This window comes from Bufo bufo, chromosome 1 (assembly GCF_905171765.1).
Source record: "Bufo bufo chromosome 1, aBufBuf1.1, whole genome shotgun sequence".
NCBI classification, from domain to species: Eukaryota; Metazoa; Chordata; class Amphibia; order Anura; family Bufonidae; genus Bufo; species Bufo bufo.
This window is the reverse complement of record NC_053389.1, coordinates 24,389,509-24,396,912: the sequence shown is the minus strand read 5'-3', so window position 1 is coordinate 24,396,912 and position 7,404 is coordinate 24,389,509. Positions and strand designations below refer to the sequence as shown.

General features: G+C 43.1%; 1 long non-coding RNA gene across 1 annotated transcript; it reads left to right on the top strand.

Annotated features, from left to right (window-relative positions):
- Nucleotides 1-2,522: 2,522 nt before the first annotated feature.
- Nucleotides 2,523-7,068, top strand: LOC120992408. Its single transcript, XR_005776969.1, has 3 exons — nucleotides 2,523-3,078; nucleotides 5,465-5,505; nucleotides 6,955-7,068. It is a non-coding gene; the product is annotated as an uncharacterized LOC120992408 (long non-coding RNA).
- The last annotated feature ends 336 nt before the right edge of the window (nucleotides 7,069-7,404 follow it).

The following is a 7,404-nucleotide window of genomic DNA, read 5'->3' as shown; positions in this document are numbered from 1 at the left end:
TGCCGGGGCCTAAAAATATCTGACAATGGCCTGTTCCAGTGTTGGGTGACATGAAGCCTGATTCTCTGCTATGACATGAAGCCTGATTCTCTGCTATGGGACCTCTCTCCTCTGTCTGGGTGCCAGGGCCTAAATATCTGACAATGGCCTGTTCCAGTGGTGGGTGACTAGAAGCCTGATTCTCTGCTATGACATGAAGCCTGATTCTCTGCTATGGGACCTCTCTCCTCTGTCTGGGTGCCGGGGCCTAAATATCTGACAATGGCCTGTTCCAGTCGTGGGTGACGTGAAGCTTGATTCTCTGCTATGACATGAAGCCTGATTTTCTGCTATGACTTGAAGCCTGATTCTCTGCTATGACATGAAGCCTGATTCTCTGCTATGGGACCTCTCTCCTCTGTCTGGGTGCCGGGGCCTAAAAATATCTGACAATGGCCTGTTCCAGTGGTGGGTGACATGAAGCCTGATTCTCTGCTTTGGGACCTCTCTCCTCTGTCTGGGTGCCGGGGCCTAAATATCTGACAATGGCCTGTTCCAGTGGTGGGTGACGTGAAGCCTGATTCTCTGCTATGACATGAAGCCTGATTCTCTGCTATGACTTAAAGCCTGATTCTCTGCTATGACATGAAGCCTGATTCTCTGCTATGGGACCTCTCTCCTCTGTCTGGGTGCCGGGGCCTAAAAATATCTGACAGTGGCCTGTTCCAATGGTGGGTGACGTGAAGCCTGATTCTCTGCTATGCCATGAAGCCTGATTCTCTGCTATGGGACCTCTCTCCTCTGTCTGGGTGCCGGGGCCTAAATATCTGACAATGGCCTGTTCCAGTGGTGGGTGACGTGAAGCCTGATTCTCTGCTATGACTTGAAGCCTGATTCTCTGCTATGACTTGAAGCCTGATTCTCTGCTATGACATGAAGCCTGATTCTCTGCTATGGGACCTCTCTCCTCTGTCTGGGTGCCGGGGCCTAAATATCTGACAATGGCCTGTTCCAGTGGTGGGTGACGTGAAGCCTGATTCTCTGCTATGACTTGAAGCCTGATTCTCTGCTATGACATGAAGCCTGATTCTCTGCTATGGGACCTCTCTCCTCTGTCTGGGTGCCAGGGCCTAAAAATATCTGACAATGGCCTGTTCCACTGGTGGGTGACATGAAGCCTGATTCTCTGCTATGGGACCTCTCTCCTCTGTCTGGGTGCCGGGGCCTAAATATCTGACATTGGCCTGTTCCAGTGGTGGGTGACGTGAAGCCTGATTCTCTGCTATGACATGAAGCCTGATTCTCTGCTATGACTTGAAGCCTGATTCTGTGCTATGACATGAAGCCTGATTCTCTGCTATGGGACCTCTCTCCTCTGTCTGGGTGCCGGGGCCTAAATATCTGACAATGGCCTGTTCCAGTGGTGGGTGACGTGAAGCCTGATTCTCTGCTATGACATGAAGCCTGATTCTCTGCCATGAGACCTCTCTCCAATTGATATTGGTTAATTTTAATTTATTTTATTTTTATTTTATTTCATTTCCCTATCCACATTTGTTTGCAGGTGATTTACCAACATTTTGCTGCCTTTTGCAGCCCTCTAGCCCTTTCCTGGGCTATTTTACAGCCTTTTTAGTGCTGAAAAGTCCGGGTCCCCATTGACTTCAATGGGGTTCGGGGCGAAGTTCGGGTCAAGTTCGGATCCCGAACCCGAACATTTCCGGGAAGTTCGGCCGAACTTCTCGAACCCGAACATCCAGGTGTTCGCTCAACTCTAATTGTGAAATGAAAAAAAAAAAAACAACACAAAAACGTTTATTTCTCAACAAAATGTTTCAAAACTTATATCACTTATTAACTCCTTAGTGACCGCCCATACACCTTTACATTTCCTACTTCCCTCATTTTTTCCCCCTCCGCCCTGGACCACTGAGCGGCTGCTGCTTGTTCGCTCAGGTTTAAAAATTCTATACTACATGTCGAAATCATCCTACATTGTTCTATATTGTTTAGCCTGATTATAGTCTCTAGCTTTGCATCACTGTCCCGTCCGCAAATATTTATTTTGTTTATCATATATTCTTTACAGATCCCTTGATAAAGGTCGACATCGACCGAAACGTTGGGTGTACTACTTACCTAATTAATTGTAATGCTTGAATAATTACTCTGGATGGAACAAAAAGTTGATGTATGAACTATCATGAATTAAAAAAACATTAATTGATGAAATTGTAATGGTGTGCCGTGGATTTCCTCTGTGAATCAATTGACGTTAGTCCTTCACGACCACCCCACATCTAGGGTGTGCAGATCTCATACCTTTCCCTGTATACGTATATTCTGCTGATCTAGCACCCCGATTAGATGTCTACTAATACCTTTTCCTATGATACTGAGACCGCTAGCAGCATCATAGCCCAGGTCCAGTTAGGAAACGAGTTCCTTCACATCCCATCTCAGGAATGGAAAATAAGGGACTACACACGTCATCTGCAACGTTTAACTTCATTACAGTTACACTGCAGTACACTAACGGAGTATCATAAATCTAGCCGCATACCACGAGGACTACGTTCTAATTTTCGACCGACATTGTTCAAGGAGGATAAGGATTTCTGTGATCGTTTTGAGAGCATACTCAATAAATGTTCATTGAACTTAATGCTTTTAACCATTGAGAAAGCCTATTCATCCATCAACGATCTTACCAAACAGGTTGAAACGACAGAGAACCAGTTGAGCACCATACTACCTCCAGAGGATTGGGACACGCTTAAAGAAAAGACCACCAAACAGATCGCGGAGTACCAGTCACACACAGAATCTACTAAAAGGTCCAAGTTTATAAGGGACGCAGAAGATTATAGACTCAATCAGGTTTACAGGTGGAGGGATCCGAACTACCAACCCTCGTGGAATAGTCACTATCACCAGTTTTCTTCAGGAGCCAGCTCAACAGGGTCTGACGGCGAAAGATCACAGCATCGCATACAGCCTTTTTTAGGGAGAGGCCATACACGCCCCAGATACGGAAGAAACGACCGCGGAGGAGCCAGAGGAACAGACCCGGACAACCGTATCCAGACACGCTCACAGGTACAGTGGACAACCTGGTGGTAAATATTTCCTCCATTAATCTGTCGCCCGCACAAACCACAGTACTGCAGAAAGGTTTATCCTTCTGTCCCATGACTCCCCTTGATACATTCTTACTTGAACAGGAATTACAACGATTCTTCAGGAACATCCGATTAAAAACACACTTTGGGCTTCAAGATAACTTAAACACAACACCAACTAAGTGCATAACTGATGCCCTATCACTACAAACCCTGGGCTTCCGTAATAAGAGCCATTTTATGCCCCCCAGAACTAACCATCCAACTGAAACATATATTTCCTTCACACAACAATCAATACAACAAATATTGAAGTCCCACAGTAAAGGCGAGTTTAAGCACTCACATAATTTGACAGTCGAGGAACAAAGGGCAATCACTGAGCTAAAGTCCCATAAAGATCTAGTGATAAAACCGGCAGACAAGGGGGGAGCGTTAGTTGTCATGGACAAATCCATGTACATCGATGACATTACTAAACAATTGGGTGACCGCGTAACATACGAACCTCTAAAAATGAATCCCACGGCCGACATAGCCAATAAGATTAGGAACATTCTCCAATACTATCGAAAAATTAACGTGATTGATGACAATACAGTATCCTTCCTGACCAAACAACACCCCATCATACCAGTGTTCTATACTCTCCCTAAAATCCACAAAAATCTCCATAACCCACCGGGCAGACCCATAGTGGCCTCGACAGATTCTATATTATCTCCCCTCTCAATATATCTGGATCGTATACTTACACCCCTTATTAAAACCTCACGCTCATTTATACTGGATTCCAAAGATTTCATTAATAAACTTAAACAGAGTACCCCCCAGTCTGATTCCATATTGTTCACCATGGACGTAAATAGTCTGTACACATCTATTGAGCATGAGAAGGGCATGAGGGCCACAGCCAAAGTACTCTCTACACATTCCTCATTAAGTACTCCACAACAAGAATTCTGTTTGTCCTTACTCTCTCTAGTCCTACATGAGAATTATTTCCTTTTTGGAGATGAGTATTATGCCCAGAAACGTGGGACCGATATGGGGGCCAATGAAGCCCCCCCCCCATATGCTAATGCCTACATGATCAATTTTGAAGAAGAATTTGTATACTCACACTCACTATTTCAACAACATGCCATTATTTGGCTACGATTCATTAATGACATCTTCTGCCTCTGGGGAGGATCAATATCCAGTGTACTCCTCTTCCATCAGTGCTTAAATAACATCTATCCAGAACTGGGCTTCACTATACAAACCAATATGAATAACATTAGCTTCCTGGATACATTAGTACTCAAAAACCCAGATGGACAGTTTGAGTTTGACCTATACAGCAAACCCACAGATCGCAACAGTCTTTTGCATTTTTCTAGCAACCAAACAAAGGCGACCAAACAATCATTACCGCATTCCCAATTCACACGGGTGGATCGTATTGTTTCAAACCCTTCCATAAAAACTAAGAGGATGGACGAGATGGCCCTAAAATTCAGACAGAGGGGATACCCAACACAAACAGTTGAACGTGAAAATACATGGACGTCGACAAGGCAGATAGAAACACAAAAACGGAAAAGAATACCATGTATTCTGACTTACCATCCCCTTGTCCCGAAATTACAACATACCATTAGAAAACAGTGGCACATTCTCTCAAGAGCATTTCCGGAAATAGAGGAATTTCAGAACCCACCTCTTACGTGTTATAAACGATCAAAAAACATCAAAGATCAACTCGTCCGTGCAGATATAGGCCCCCTATCTAAAACACCACGTCAAAGATTCCTAGGTCCCCCCAAATTTGGAACATTCCCTTGTCTCCATTGCGCACAGTGCTCCAGTGTCATTAAGGGAGACACTATCACACATCCCCAGTCAGGCAAAAAATATTCCATTAAAGGATACTTTACATGCGATTCTACTTATGTGGTCTATCTCATAAAATGCCCCTGCGGACTGATTTACATCGGTGAGACCACTCAACATATTAGAGATAGGATCTCTAAACACAAATCCACCATCAGAACAGATCAACTCTTGCTCCCCATCCCTGCCCACTTTAAGAGACATAATCATCAGATCTCTTCCTTGTGGTTTCAAGTCCTGGAACAGGTCCTGATCCCCCGGAGGGGAGGCAACCGGACATTATTAATTAAACAACGGGAGTCCTATTGGATACATCGTCTGGATACGTTATCACCCAAAGGACTTAATAGGGAATGCGATTTTTATTATAATCTCTGAAGGGTGTAATACATCAATAGACTTATTCTATTGTGTTTCTTACAATATCTATTAATGTCATAATGTATTCATAATATGCCTGATATATTACCCCCTTCTTTTTTCAGATTCACTAGCCTTGACCTTGGTCCATATGATCTAGTTATGGGTGAGAACCATCCCCCCTCCCCCCTGCCTCCCTTATCCCCTCCATCCCTTTTTTTCCTTTTTTCCTTTTTCTTTTTTCCCCCCTTTTTTCCTTTCTTCCCCTTTCTTTTATTTTCTTTTCTTTTCTCTTCCTTTCTTTCTTTTCTTTTCTTCTTTCTCTTCTCTCCCTTTCTCCATCTTTTTTCTCCTTTCTCTCCTTTTTTTCTTTCCTTCTTTCTTCTTTTTTTCTCTTTTTCCTTTTTTCCCTTCTTTTTTCCTCTTTTTTTCGTTCTCTTTTCCTCTACCCTCTTTACCCTTTTTTCACCTCTCCGAGAACATAGAATACAAGATATACAATAATATATATAATATATACCACAATATACACAATATTCTCCCCCTAACTTCGTAACATATATAGTTTTCTCATTCATTTTCGATAAAAACCAGTACTTCTAACATACTCATTACCTGTTCTTAGTAACTCAGCTGGCCATGTTTATACTATATCACATCCACTATTTTGCTATATATCAAAGCGGCATCCATCTAACAGAAGGGCATAGTTTCTGCCCTTCCTGGTCCTCAGATTTTGCAATGCGCATGCGCCCGCCCTTTACAACACTGACGCATGACGTCAGACATCTTATCCTCTGATACTTTCATTCTGTGATAGTGCGCATGCGCGCGCCGTCTGCTGATGTCAGACGCTGGCGCCACCTCATGGGAGACATTACACTCTACATATGCATATAAATGCCGCTGATGTGGATAGACGCACACCTCCAGAGCATCTCTTACATATCCTGAGTCACAGGTAAGACTTCCCTGATACGTTTTTTGCTACAGCAATAAATTAGCCACATTTTATGATTGCAGCTTCTACACTATGCCCTTCACTTTGAGAACATTATTCATACTACTTTATACTTTGTACTCTGTACTTTTTTGCTTCTTTTACTACTCCTCTGGGTATCATATAACAGTATCCTTGCAGCCTTGTATCCCTTAACCTCTACATAAATTGGTGTCCTCCCTCTGTCTAATGCCTTCCCTAACCACTCCATGCTCCCCGTCTTCCAAAACGGTCCCTGACTCCCTATATATACCTCCTATAGCTGTTACTAATATCTAATATTTGAGATTTATCCTTAAAATGTTTGATCACGAACATATTTGTATGTATAAAGGCAATAATATGCTTTATATTCTATTACTATACGTGTTGTACACATTTGCTACTCTTCAGTTCTTCTAATATGTTTTTACATTTCCTACTTCCCTCATTTTTTCCCCTTCCGCCCTGGACCACTGAGCGGCTGCTGCTTGTTCGCTCAGATTTAAAAATTCTATACTACATGTCGAAATCATCCTACATTGTTCTATATTGTTTAGCCTGATTATAGTCTCTAGCTTTGCATCACTGTCCCGTCCGCAAATATTTATTTTGTTTATCATATATTCTTTACAGATCCCTTGATAAAGGTCGACATCGACCAAAACGTTGGGTGTACTACTTACCTAAGTAATTGTAATGCTTGAATAATTACTCTGGATGGAACAAAAAGTTGATGTATGAACTATCATGAATTAAAAAAACATTAATTGATGAAATTGTAATGGTGTGCCGTGGATTTCCTCTGTAAATATCTGACAATGGCCTGTTCCAGTGGTGGGTGACATGAAGCCTGATTGTCTGCTGACATGAAGCCTGAATCTCTGCTATGGGACCTCTCTCCTCTGTCTGGGTGCCGGGGCCTAAATATGTGACAGTGGCCTGTTCCAGTGGTGGGTGACGTGAAGCCTGATTCTCTGCTATGGGACCTCTCTCCTCTGTCTGGGTGCCGGGGCCTAAATATCTGACAATGGCCTGTTCCAGTGGTGGGTGACGTGAAGCCTGATTCTCTGCTATGACATGAAG